The sequence below is a fragment of the Pelmatolapia mariae genome, linkage group LG12 (assembly GCF_036321145.2).
Source record: "Pelmatolapia mariae isolate MD_Pm_ZW linkage group LG12, Pm_UMD_F_2, whole genome shotgun sequence".
NCBI lineage: Eukaryota > Metazoa > Chordata > Actinopteri > Cichliformes > Cichlidae > Pelmatolapia > Pelmatolapia mariae.
In genome coordinates, this window is record NC_086237.1 from 11,609,002 (window position 1) to 11,623,808 (window position 14,807).

At 42.1% G+C, this 14,807-nt stretch overlaps 1 protein-coding gene across 1 annotated transcript in view; it reads right to left on the reverse strand.

Moving 5' to 3' along the window:
* Positions 1–4,531, reverse strand: part of sema4c (sema domain, immunoglobulin domain (Ig), transmembrane domain (TM) and short cytoplasmic domain, (semaphorin) 4C) — a 103,660-nt gene extending 99,129 nt beyond the window's left edge. The window contains exon 1 of the mRNA XM_063489197.1: positions 3,938–4,531. The gene's annotated coding sequence lies outside the window, so the exon portion shown is untranslated. The remainder of the gene's footprint in view (positions 1–3,937) is intronic.
* Positions 4,532–14,807: the final 10,276 nt, after the last annotated feature.

The window sequence follows — 14,807 nt, forward strand, 5'->3', positions numbered from 1 at the left end:
TTTCACTAGCGCTTGGAGGAGCTTGCAAGTGTTTGCAGACGAGTTGGCATCTTCCATGCAAACTACTAGCGACTCAGGCAACCTACTAGCAACCAAAGCAATTAAAAAGAGAGTTTTCAGTGACGCACTTGCAACCACTTTGCAACTAGCAAGTGCTAGCAACCTCCAGCAGCAGTTACAAGATGTTACCAACCATTATCCAAACCACTCGAGCTTCTGACCACCTATCCTACAAAATTCCTCTATAGCAAAGACTACAATAATGCACTTGTATACTAAACAATACAACAGAGCATGTGTCATTAACACCCAATAGAGATTTTCCAATATTAGCAAGGCAACAATTAGCAATATTAGCAAGGCAGTTAGCACTGACATCACCATAGGCACTGACGATACATCCTCCTACTGGTTTAACATTTCACAGTGGTCCCCTCCCTTCCTCTGAATGTCCAGAATGGATGCCAAAGAAGAGCATAGCGTTGTTCTTTCAGTTTTTTAGTTGTAATGAGTGCACCAGCTGGGCACTTGTAGTGCACTTCATCTAGCAGTATTTATACACTCAAAACAGGGGAAAGGCAGGGTGTAAGAGCAGAAGTAAATAATTTTAGACATACGCATTAGACAACAACAACAACAACAACAACAACAAAAAAGTTTAAATGCATAAAATGTGACCGTGTTTAATTAAAGGCGCTCAGCGTTTGTGATTAATGTGCTAATGACATGCTAATGTGTAACACTATGTTAATGTTTGAGTTTCGTGTGTGATGTTACTCTTAGGAACATGAAGGCACATCTCGCACACACAGACACACAGACACACACACACACACACACACACTGTCTTATCCATACAGCATAAGGTTTATATCACTTTGAACCTGAACCCTGACACATTTGCCATAGTGTTCCTTTAAACACCTTCTCTAAACATCAGCCTTTCCAGCCCATACTTGCAACACGTTGTTCCCCTCACACACACACACGACCCATCTGCTTCAGCTCTCCGGACCTTGCATCTGGCCTCCCATGAACCATATCTCTGTTTAACACACACACATACACCGAGGAGCTCTAAAAAAAACCACAGAATCAGTGCGATTATGTTTGAGCTGCATTAGAACACAGAGGGCATAGCTCGAGATGTGAACTCTTTGCACCTCAGCAGGAAATACAGACCAGTGTGAAACAGCAGAAACAAAACAAAATCTGTTTCTGTGAGATCCTTTTTTTTAAGCAAAGAAAAGCAGATAGACTAAATCGGTCCTGGGATGAAAGGACGTTTAAAAAAAAGAAAAGAAAAAAGCCTACTGTGGGAAGCTGGCACATCAACTGTTGCTCTGCAAAAGACACAGAGCCTCCAAGGAAATTATGATGAGCAGATTCAGATCCATACCTTCGTGATACACCACAGCCGGCGTGAACACAGGCTCTGTGTGTTCCCGTATGCAAAATGAGTTACATAATCAGCAATGATCCCATCATTGTTGTATTTTACTGTGTGTTCAGCTGCTTGGTCGTGGGATGCAGTACACGTCGCGCTGACGTGATGCATGTGACACTGGGGTGACGATTAAACGCACGCAAACGGGCGGGCACAGAGCAGACAAGAGGCATCTGCCTCTGTCACGACGTATGGTCTATGACACAGTGTTGACCCCCACGTGTGGAAACTGCCTGTGATTCGTTCTTTGTTGCAGTTTTCCGATGGGACATTTAAGAACTTTGGGGCTAATGCTGCAATGCGCCTCTTAAGAAACTTTAACAAGCCTTTTTTTTTTCATTCTGTAAACAAAACACTCACATCAGTCAAAGCGAATCAGTTGCAAAACCTTGGAATAGAGGGGACCAGCATGGATGGCATGAAACCCAGACAAGACGGGAACACACACACACAGTAGGAGACTTTCCACATCAGTCAAGCTTTTATGAAAACATCAAATGAAGCTGCGCACGTGCCTGTAGAGGCATTGCCATTTACATGTGTGCGCTATTAGCCTGGATGACTGTGTGCCATTTCACTGCATGTGTATGAGGAGCAGCTTTAGGAGTGCATGAGGGGGATATAGGAAGGAGGCTGGCTGTCAGGATGTGGAGTCCATTGTCTGTCCAACAATGAAGAGATTGAGTCGGCAGGAGTCCTGTGGCTCTCTCAATAGAGGCATTAACATCTGGGGCGAGAGGGCTACAGTGTGTGTGTGTGTGTGTGTGTGTGTGTGTGTGTGTGTGTGTGTGTGTGTGTGTGTGTGTGTGTGAGAGAGAGAGAGAGAGCGACAGAGTGTGTGTCATTGTTGCGAACAGCCTGGATAAAAGTGGATTTTTAAGTTTGTTTGTTTTTTAGCCTGGGAATAATGCAGATGTCAGGAGGAATCCTTCAACAACTAAATTGGTTTTGAGAGATCTCTCCTTGTAACCCGCTTCACTGCCGAATAATCTGTGCAATACTGCGCGTGCCTTTAGTGAGGATTATGTGTCTACTTTTCTTTTTTTCCCCTCAAAGTCTGTGAACTTGATTTTATGAAATTAAAAGGTGGGTGAATTGAATTTTGGCAGGCTTATCCACTGATACATCCCTCTGCACGGCAAATGTCAACTTGCTAACTCTGATTTCTACTCGCTTATTGCTTCCATTAATCTTTGCAAATGACACAGTGACACAAGCGGACGCACAGAGACCTGCAGAAGCCACCTGTGGTACAGAGAAAGGGAGTCTCCTGTGACAGTTACACAAATATCACAGTCAGAAAACAGATCCTCAAGCATGATATCACTACTAAAAACCTATCTCCTCCGTCCCACATGGCAACAGCCCTTTGCAGGGACCCCCAACCCAACACCCTTCCTTCCTTCTTCTAAACTACCACCTCCTTACACCAACCCTCACTTCCTTACTGTCCAGTGTGGACACACGCCCCTCCTTCCACCTTCCAACCCTCCTCCTCCTCAGTAATTACAATAATCACTCAAGTGAAGCTAATACTTACTTCATTAAGGCAAAGGAAAAAAGAAAGAGAGGGAAAAAATCTGGAGAAGAACAAGGAGGAAACCACTCCAAAGTAATATCTCAAACCAGTGGATTATTGTCACCATAAGAGCTTCATTTTTGAGTGTTAACTGAGGGATACAGGCAGCAGTTGAAGGGACTCAGTTCTTTCTTTCTTTCTTTCTTTCTTGGCATCTGAAACTTAAAACCTCTTCACAAATCTAAAATCCACACATGTGCACAAGTGCAGAAAACTTTGAGATCTACAAAGCAGTTTCCCTTCGCAGGAAGACGACAGCGGCCACAGTGAGTGAGGATTACAAGGAGGATCTGTATTGATGTTATTAGAAGCGGAAAAAAGCACTACCAAGCAAAAGAAGGTGCCTAAAAGTTTGTCTTGTCAGGCACCAGACTCCCTCAGAACTTAAGAGCCTGAAATACAGGCAGACACAAAAGAGATCATTCTCAGACTGCTGCACCAGTATACACCGAGAGGTCAGCTTCACGTTGTGCGTTTTTGCTGCACGGTAGCATTGCCGGGCTGTGATTGTGGAGGTGCAGCGGCAGCACATTACAGTAGATGCACAGAAATACAGTAGAAAAAAGCCCGGAGTTGATTCCCTTCCAACAGCTCCTGACCGCAGTGCGCTGTGTTTACACAGCGCGAAAAGGAGATAAAGTTGCATCGCATTGAGCCCCAAAACTGGCAACCCAAAACACCCCAAATCATCTGTCTAGACAAACGCACTGCACCTTAGATGGTGCTGTTTTAGGAAGGAATTAAAAAAAAAATCATAATAAAAACGTGGGCTTCATGGCAACAGTTGGAGATTCGGACGCTCCGGGGTTTGGGATGTTTTCTGCCTCTGCTTGCTTCGTTAGTGTGTTAAAATCCAGCCGCCTCACAGCGCTGGAAGCAATATTGCCGAGAAATAACGAGCGCACATTTACCTTATTATTACGGTGATGGTGCTGATGATCACGGGCAATGCGTCCTGCGCTTTTCCTCCCCGCTCTCCGTCCTTCTCTGACGACTGGAGCCAGTATCCGTTTCTGCCTCTCTGTCTCTCTCTCTCTGCTTTCTCCGTTATCTCACGTTTGTTTTTGAATTTGAGTTATAAATTATTCCACATCCTCATCAATTTCTGATGATCTCTCTCGCAGTTCCTCTCGTGTCCTCTATGGCTTTTTTTCCTCCTAAAAATGTTTGGACTATAAGGCAAATCAAGCCATATGATCCTGTCATTCAGTTTTTCACACAGAACTGGCTCTCCGCGCAACTCCCTCCCTGGGCTTTGTAACACGAAACCAGGGGAAGACGAGGAGGAGGAGGAGGAGGAGGAGAAAATTAGGAGGAGAGGGGGAAAAAAAGCAAAGAAAGAAACGAGAGCGTGGATTGAATCCACTATCTGGGACCAGCTAAAAGGATCTACCCGCCTCCCTGTCTCAGAAGTTTCGGCAGTCCGTACCAAGCAGATATATCAGAGTGGTCGTCGCGCTGCGTCTCTGTGCCAATCTCCAATGGAAATGATGTATATGAGAGTGTGTGTGAGTGGTGCGTGGCGCTGCGGCGTGTGTGCGCCCCCAGCCTACTTCTGCAGTACGCATCACAGCAGGGACCTGAGAGGATTTAAAAAAACAAAAAAACAAAAAAAACAAAGAAGCACACAAACAGGTCTCCGCCCATTAGCCCCTCAGAACAAGGGTCCCGGCACAGCAGAGGACCCCCCCGGCAGTCATTAGATTTCCTGACCAGTCACTGTAGAACATGCACGTTTCTTTCTTTCTTTCTTTCTTTCTTTCTTTCTTTTTAAAATAAGTGCGCCCCAACCTGAGATCAAAGTCCCTTTATACCTCCGACCCCATACATCCGACACCCAGGACTTGGGTGGTGCTATGCCACTGACCACCAAGCTTAGCATAAGAGGTGGGATCCAAATATGATAGCAGTGATATCAACACTGGTCTTGGAATCGGACTGGTACTAGCGCGATATACTTATTTCAGTATGTAGCTTACTCAGTTGTGTTAATTATTACTTTCCGGGAATGAAAAAATACATCTCAATCATAAACAATGAAAAATGTCTGAACCTTTTTGTGTTGACTGTCACATCTCCTTTATTAAAAGTGAACAGCACAAATGAAAACAACCCAAAGTGTTTTAGAAACATTCCAGGTCTCAAAAAAATCCCAGTTTCAAAACATGAAAAGCTGAAAGGTTTGTTTTGTTGTGTTAACTAAGTATTGTGGAAAGTAAAAATCATAGTTATTAAAATATTAAATTTTTGTTTCAGAATTTGCAAATTGATGATGATTCCTAAATCATGACATCACCACTCTCCCCCACATAATAGGTTAAAGTATTGGTACCGGTGTTGATACTGATGTCGGCATACCGGCCCTGTATTTACATGGTATTGGATCTATACCAAAATTTGCAGTATCGCACAGCACTGTTTAACATCTCTTAAGCAGATGTTAATGCGGCATTATAATTAGTATTTCCTTTAATAAAGTTACTAAACTTGTTGTCAGATTAAGTCTGTAATAAATGTTTATTTTTTTGTATTCATTCTCTAATCGTCTCATGAAAACAAAGAAACATTAATCTTAGTTTTCTAAGATTTTGTAGTCTGCATCTCCTCTGAACATTTTAATGATGCACTTATTGATTGCTCTCAAAACTCAAAATGCTGCTCATCTGCTGCCGTTATAATAAATGCTCGGTCTCAGCAGAAGAAGACAGATATATTAAGTATGATATTAAGTGGGGTAAGTCTTGGATCCTTTTACTAGTAAACACAACATTATTCCCTCCGGTATGAGTTAAAGTCCTTCATCATTCATGTTTAGCTAATTTGAAAGCCTTACCCTCACTTACCTAGTTTAGGGTCACTGGGGGCTGGAACCTATCCCAGGTGCCATTGGGTGAGATGTGGGGTCCACCTTGGACAGATCTCCAGTCTGTCGCAGGGCTAACACAGAGAGACAGACAACCATTCACACTCACATTCACACCTATGGGCAATTTAGGTTTAGGTTGGTAGTCCATTTGGTGGACTGCTAAGGTCACAAGTCCATTGCTGTCCTGTGACGTACTGGTAAATCTGGTGTCACTGTGCTGATTATCACAGCGAGGCTAGCGACCACACACTCTCACATCCACACCTATGAGCAATTTGCAATCAACAGGTGTTCTAAAGCGCCGTCCACATAGTAGCTGTAATAAATTAGCAATTTCAAACAACAAAGCGAAATAACCACTTGGCGATGTGAAACAAACAGGTCCCAAGATAAACTTTTCTCAACTTTGAAGCGAGCGATTGAAGTAACTACAAACAAGAGTGAATAATGCTGTTGATTGACATGTGGCAATGTAGAAAATACATAAGAGGGTTACCTAGGCAACCAGAGCCTTGACTGTTCTGACAGCCAGCTGTCAGCTAGAAAGCAATATATGATGAGCAAATCTCTTCATGTGTGGATGCCCTTTAACAAGCATGTCCTTTCAATGTGGGTGAAAGCCAGAGTTATAGAAGAAACCCACGGGAGAACAATCAAAACTCTACACAGAAAGCCGACCACGAGGTGCATGTGCTATATGTGGAGCAAAAGTGCCAGCACGCTCCACCGTACAGCTCTTGAAAAACAAAACTACTCTGAATCACTTTAATCAAAGCAGCAGTCTCTGCTGTGTGAGTGGCACTCCCAAAACAGAATCCTACATTTTTCATAATGAAAATCTGGAGTCATGTCTTTCAAATACAAAGGAGGTTCTGTCAAATAGTATCTGTTGATGTAATTGTTGATTTAGGGCAGAAATAATCCTTAATTTCTAAACGGAAACATACATGTAAGCTTAAAAATAGTCCAGATTTTTTGCAACAATACTAAAGTAATCATCATGCTTTTGTTCTCACAGGTCTTACAATCAAGATCAGCTATGGCAAACAGGATTTATAAGAATGGGCAGAGGTAGAAGTTAGCAGTAAGCACGCTAGCTAGCTGACATCTAAAAGTGATGTGATATTCTGGCTGAAGCATTTCTATCCATCCATCCATCCTCTTCTGCTTATCCCTGTCAGGTTTGCGGGTGGGCTGGAACCTATCCTATCCCAGCTATCTTAGGGCGACAGGTCGCCAGTCTGTCGCAGGGCTAACACATAGAGACAGACAAACATTCACACTTACATTCACACCTTTGGGCAATTTAGAGTTCCCAATTAACCTAAAACCACTAAATGCATGTTTTTGGACTATAGGAGGAAGCCGGAGTACCTGGAGAGAACCCACGCAAACAAGGGGAGAATATGCAAACTCCACACAGTTAGCACTGTGAGGCAACAGTGCTAACCACTGTGCTAGAAGTATCTCTAAAAAAACAAAAAAATACACTAAGGCTGTAATTTCAGACATAAAGATAAAAAGCTATATGGTAGTAGGTTTTTGGAGGGATAGTGAAGTTAGGCTAGTTGAAGTACTTTATGTGACTTTGCAGCTAGCTACATAGGTATTTTAGCTTTAGGCTAATACGAAGACAGCAGCACATGTGACATATTCAACAAATTGAATTTTTCTGTTTGACAGTACAGTGAGCTTTTGGGACACGTCTCATCATACGGTAGAAAGATGACAGTTTTTGATTTATTTTAGTTTTTCAGGCTTTTTAAAGAAATGACAGCTATCACTAAGCAGTTAAGATTCTGCTGAGAGTTTGCAAAAGTTGCAGTGCTGCTAGTGTCAGGATGTGTAGCTTGAGCCATGGGGGCTGTCATTAGTGACATCTGCCCACATCTACTGCCGGTGCTGAGCACTCTTCCCTTGTCCCTTCCGCTTGAATGTATATCTCAGGAGTACAATGACTGACAAAGGACTGAGAGGACTTGCACTCATGTACATCTATCATACTGGGGCCGAAACTGGGGCCATTTTGTTTGACAACAACATTTGTTGGGAATGCAGAGTTACCTTCAGGTTGGGAGGAAAACTATTTCTTGATATTTTCCCATCAGTTTTTTTTTTGGTTATGTCTTTTTGGAGGCTGGTTTGGTTTTTGTTGTCGCATCTACTTGACCCTGTCTTTGTGCAAGTTTTTATGACATTTCTGTTCATAAATGTGAGACTACAGACGAATTGCACATTTTTCCTGAGCTATATCCAATATGTGATGTTGTGGACTTGGTTGGCTTTGGTCTGTTGTGTTGGCTGCTACTCTAATTAGATTTTTAGGGTCTGTTGTATTGGTAAGATTAGCGAAATTTAAAAGCATGAATCATTGTACTATGAATTTAAGTTTATGCGAATAGCTTTAATAAAAAGCTGTACAAAAGTAGAATGACAATTGAATAGTTTTTAAGCTTTTTTTTTAGGACTGAAGCCTAATCCAAAAACAAGAAATACAGCACTGCAGCACATTGAAAAATAAGAGCCTCTGCCAACGCAGGACCCGGAAACAGTGTTGATCATCACTTAACAAGCAAACTGATAAGAAGAAATTACTCTGAATGAGTCAAAGCCATTGGGAAATACTGCTACAAATATTTCATCTAGTTGAGCATGCTGACATTTTCTTTCTTCCTGTCTGTTCTTTTTTTTTTTTTTTTTTTTTAATAATCACTGTTTTCGGATAAAGGCTTTACCCTTCTGTTGCATTCATTGTATTTTTAAACAGACTGATGAATTTTAGCATGTTGATTAGTATAATTACTATGAAATAACTTACCTACTCCAATTGTTTGTTATTGCAGAAATGAACAATGAACATGTGATCTTGTTGCCTCTGAAAAGACTGCTTTGAAGTTGCAAGTTCCAAGCACCTACGATGCATCAAGATGAAGATAAGAAAGTGAGTCTGCAATCGGTCTGCAACTGAGTGAGGTCAAACTGTCAATTTTGTGGAAATTGTTGGTAATAATACAGCCATTAACTGCGGTAAATCAGTGAAAAATGCCAATCTCTTGCCGCCTATTTCAAATTTGTTGATAGAAAATCACATTATTGCAGACTGAACTGAATGCATAAAACAAGCAGCACTTAGATCAGAGAAACAGTTGTGATGCAGAGCACGCAAACACCAGTAACCGTGCAGAATCACAGCCAATGAGACCTGTGTCCTGCAGGTTGCCTTTATGCCTAAGTCCAGATGTTCTGGTGCAAATATACGTAGGCTGCTAATTTCAGTCACGCTTTTTAAGATGTAAAATATCTAATATTAGAAAAATGATCCTGAGCAGCATGAACAAACGCACAAGACTGGACAATAATCTAAAAAAAGACTTAAAAGGAGATTAAAAGGCAAATATTAGAACGATAATCTCTGAGGATTAGCACAGAATGTATTGCATATTATTTTTTATCTCTGTGTTTTTCCTACCTGTTCAAGACACCATGGGTCCTTTTGACCCCAGGATAAATAAGTAAACAAAGACTAGGCTGCTAGAAAACCATCTTTCCATTACTGCAGGAATATATTTGCCTTACTGTAAAACCTGTAAACCCCTCGGCCCTGCCCGATGCTAAACCCTCTGCAACTTCTACAGATGGTTCCACGTCCTGCACCGTTTTGCCCAAATCCTTGCGCAGACAGATTACCAAATAAACAGGGCTGAATTATAGTGCTCGTAATCTCAAACACACATCAGGTTGCAGACGATCTGGCACACATTTGCTTGGCTTGAGAGTTAATGAGTTTGGATTTAGGACACTAATTTGGAGTCAGACTCTCGTACGGCAAGTGTGTTAAAAACAGCACGCTGATGAAAAGGAGAAGTAGCACGGCCTCGGGCCACATCAAGAGACTCTTGGAAAAGAAAAAAAATGTGGGTTTTGTGCAGGGAAGTTGTTCTTGGGATGGCGAGTGTGGCCTTCAAGGAATTTAAATGAAAAGAGAAGACACTCGCAAACAAGCAATCCCAAGCAGACCTTGACCTTCCACTGTATTTTTAACGCCTCCGCCAGTCAATAACACTTCAAAATGAAAAAAGGACTGTGATGAAAATGAATTTGCACGGATTATTTGGACCCAAAGTTGGATTAAATAGACTTCAGATGTATTATGTGAAGAGGCAGTCAAGTGTGAAGTTCCCTGCGCTGACCTCGAGTTCAATTTGTTGCCGGTGTTCTCTCCACTCTCTGGGAGTTTCAGTATAGTGAACAACTTCATGTGAGTTTTTACTTGTTCTCTTATTCAATTTCCTATATGCTGAGCCAGTTTTATGACCCTCCGGGCCTGCAAAAGCCATTCATATCTTACTTTAGAAGCCCATGCTTCTGCTCTGACAATGCTGAGGAATTTCTGCTACGCTTAAAATCTTTAAATGTGTCAAAGCAGCAGCTCCGGCTTTAGTGTTTGATCATATATTACTGTTATATTCATTCTCTAGCTTTAGTTTTTGCACTTACGTGGTCAGATATAGGTGTCTGAGCTGTCTGTCACGGGAGCGCATTCAGAGCCTGTCTGGCTCTCTCTTTCTTGCTTTCATTCTTTCTTTTTCTCCAACCTTTAAAAATGTATCACGTTTCAAGCTAAACTGTGCCGGAGTTTAATTCACACCTCCACCCCAATGGGAGCCTTTTATTCCCTCTTTTTTTTGTTCGAACACCTGTGGTGGGCGTGAAGGAGCACTCAATTTGGCTGCGTTTCTGTTTATCAATGTACAGCCGTCAACATAGTGAAAGCGAAAACTTTCTCGCGTATGCCAATGCCATCGCTTTGAGCATACGGCCCCGAGAGTGTGAAAGCATAAATTACAAGCTAATGGCTGACAGAGCGGCAAAGAAAGATAGCGGCTGATAGCGAGTCAGGAGCTCTCGCTTACTCTGATTTTCACAGCATCTGATAAACAATAACAAGGATGTGCAAGTAACTGCCGCACTGCAGTAGCATGTGTTTTTTTTTTCTTCTTCAGAGAAATTAATATGAGATGATAAAAAGATGCAGATTTGTACTATCATTCAGAATAGCTTCAATAGCTCATCTCAGCCATAAAAGTCTTGAAATAAATCAAAGGTTTGTTAAATGTGTGCGCCTCACACTCCAGAGAGTTAACCCTCTATATGGATGACTGAGTACTGCAGACTACAGACCACAGTACAGTATCTAAGACTACAGGGCTGTGGGCCAGACATGATTATTTACAGCACAAGGGGATATCTAGGCTTTATGTTTTCCCCCCGCATCTTCCACAACACAGTGGCTTCCATTTAGAGAATAAATCCTGAGGTCATTGCTTAGTGGAGAAGAGTGCTAATGTAGGACTTTCTCCTTTCAAAGTAAAAAAAAGTGTCCCCAACCTTTTTTGTGCCATGGACCAGTTTATGTTCGACAATATTTTCACAGAGTGGCCTTTAAGGTGTCGTGGATAAATGCAACAAAATAAAACCAGTACCGGTACCAAAAAAAGAAGATTTATTCATAACACACGGGAAAAGATCCAGGGAAACCGAATTAACGATAAAAACAATAAAAAAAAAAAAAAAAAAAAAAAAAAAAAAAACAATAAAATATATTGATAAAAACCGATAAAAACCCCGAAAACCATAATATTTCACACCCGAGCCTCAACTCTCACGGCCCGGTACCAAATGACTCACAGACCAGTACCGATCCGTGGCCCGGGGGTTGGGGATCGCTGCTTCTTTCTGGGTTATGTTGAATTTTTCACTGGATAATATTACTACAGGCATGTTAACTAGAATTTGATTTGGTGGACCTCTACTCGGGCAGCGTTTTGGCGTATTGCTTCCAGGCTTACATTGTATAAGGGACAGAAAAATTGGAAGTAATGCTTCTTAATCGGAGTACAGCATCAAGTCAGTTAAACCTGCGGGATATAGATCTGGTTGGTTAAGTAGCAGAGGGGGTTGTTAATCAGTTTCAGCTGCTTTGGTGTTAATGCAATTACCAACAGGTGCACTAAAGAGGCAACAATAAAACAACCCCTGTTACAGGAATGGTTTTACAGGTGGAGTTTTGCATTTGACCAGTGTCAGTGTCACTACTGGTAGCATGACGTGATACCTGGACCCTACAGAGGTTGCACAGGTACTCCAACTCCTGAAGGATCGAACATCAAAATGTGCTATTGCCAGGTTTGCTGTGTCTCCCAGCACAGTTTCAGGAGACAGGCAGTTACTGTAGGAGAGCTGTTGAGGACAATAGAACAAAATGACTGGGTTTGCATCAGAAGTTAGTGAGGGTGGTTTCCATCTACGCAGCGACCCTCGGAAAACCCCCAGAAACTATTCTAATGGTTGTGAAACAACAATCAGACTGAGGTGTCACAAAAATCACCATTAATGGTCCAGGGGATGCTGTCAAATGTTGTCTCTATGGGGGAAAGATAATAAAACAGCACCGATATCATAACAACAGTGTGGATCAGTCAGGAAATGAGAAAAAATCTGCCCAAAAAGATAAAAAACTGTCTGGCCAGTGGAGTCCTGTTGTTTGCTTTGCACAGGAGTACAAATTATAGCTTTCACACTAACCCAGCCGAACCAAATAGATTAAGTGTTAAAGCACCCAAAGGTCCTCTGGAAATTACAGGGGGACTCTTGATACTTTTCTAGGATGTTGTGGTCTCGCTGGGGCAGCACCATTTCAGCAACAGTCAGAACTCTTACAGCTCCATAAAAGAGAGGTAATGGGCAAATTCAGTGATGGCCCTCATGAGCAACTCCTCCTATCACCTACATCCATAACCAGCTCCTTCTGTGGCTTCTCATATTTCAAGATTTGCTACTGCAAGTCAGTGTCTTATCCCAACACTCGCTCCCGTTACCTTTCTAATTTACTCTGTACATTTTTAATGCAGCGTCATTGTGTTTTGCCTTTCTTCATCTTTTTACGCTTTACAATTTCTTTGTTACTTGTCATTAAATTGATCCTTTTGTGCGAATTTTCTTGCTTACCTGAAGAACTGATTCAAAAGAAAGACATGGAATATCTACACTTGACACTCAGACGTGAACCGAAAGGAGAGTGTAGCTTAATCCGCACAGGACGGTGTGTATGGGCCTGGCTTGGGAAATCCAGCTCTTCATATAGTAAACGTAGGAGGGATTAACTCTAGTGATTCACAATTCAGGTCAATCTTTCCCCGGCAACAACAGAGAAGAGATTTTACCGGTATTGATGGAAACTAAACCCTAAAGAGCTTCAGCTTCGAGGCAGGGCCAAAAGAACAAGAAAAAAACAGGTTCCTTTTATATTGTAAACCGATGGATTCAAAATGCTAAATCACTGTTGCTCCACTTCTAGACCTTACACGTCCTAGCGCTGTTGGTACAGAGGTAATATGAGTGACAAGCAAGCAACAGGAATACTGTCTGGCAAAAGCAGAAAGCGGGTCCCGGCAGTGAGAAAGTGGGGTAAAGTCTCATTACGAGGCAGAGCACAGGTCAGGTCCCACGAGCCTCTGCTCTCTTTTTTTCCTCTCTTTGCTCTGCTTGGACTTTTTCATCACAGTAAGACGTTAGGTTTACTTTGGCTTAAATTTAGAGCTGGGAAACAGTAATTTTGAGCAGCTACCTCAATTACCTCGAGTAACCTTTTGGTCTCACTAGTACAAGCTTTTCTGTAGGACAGAGGTAGTCGCAACTTTTCGGTGTCCTCTCTCTCTTGCTTGCAAATAGACGCCAAAAGACGCAAGACGTAGCTGTAGAACCCCACTGTGGGCTTATTCAAGTCTCGGTACTTTATACTTCAAACGAAATGATCGATACTGACCTCAGATTAGGATTAGGATGTTAGACTATCAGGTAGATCATAAAGAGATTGAAATGAAAAGTAATGAATGGGTTTAACACCAGGCGGTGGCGGCTTGATTCGAAACGACAGAGAGCCAGAGTTGTCATAATCAATCTAAAGATCTTTTCGCAACGTTAGCTTTTTGACAGAAAACCGCTTTCAGCCGCTGCTGATCTGTCACATTTCATCTCATTGCAATTTCATGGGTAAACATTTGTGGAACCAAGTGGAGAAATCTCCCGTCTTCATCTGAAATGAATGGCCCCAAATGTTTCATTGCCTTTGGTAGTCGCCCGGTGGTTAATATCTATTGAGATGAGTGTATTAAAGCATGCCCTATATGATGAGAAGCTCCCTCCTTTCCCCCTGACGGAATAAGGAAATTACAGCTCAACATAACATCATTTCATTCAACTTGTATATTCATTAAGTGGAGATACGAAGCGACAAGCGAGGTTTTAATCTCGGCATTTTTAGAATGGAAAGAAAAAAAATCGGCCCACGAATTGCTTTACATTAGCTTATAAACGTGCATCATCTTTTTTGATCTGACCTCGAGTCACAGCTGTGGCATTTGATTAGAAAAGAACTGGGCTCTGTTTTCCTTAAAGAAAAGTTGATCAGTTCAGGAGTGGGTTTTTCTCCACAAGAAAGGAGCTTAATTTTCTTTAAAGTCGGGGGGGGGGGGGGGGGGGGGGGGGGGGGGTGATAGATCAGCTCGATGGCAGAGATAAACCACTGCTTCAGCCCTGAGTTTCTTTCACTTAATTTCGCAAAGTCTCCAAGCCTATAAATCAGCGCTGGATCTCAGCTTAATTCAGATATCTGCATAGATCGCCTCGCTGCTTTTCTTTCTCTCTTTATGGGATTTATCATCTTAAGTAGAAAGGAATAGTTTTCAGGAGGTTATTAAATTTCTTCAGTCCCTAAATGAGCACGTGCTGCATGTCAGTGTAGATGGGTGGTGAAAAAAACTGCTGAGCGAGGCAGAACCGAGTCACTCGGGACCCTTGTATCTTTCCGCTTTATCTTCTGCTACGCCCCTGGCCCCCAAGCTGGGCTTCTGTAG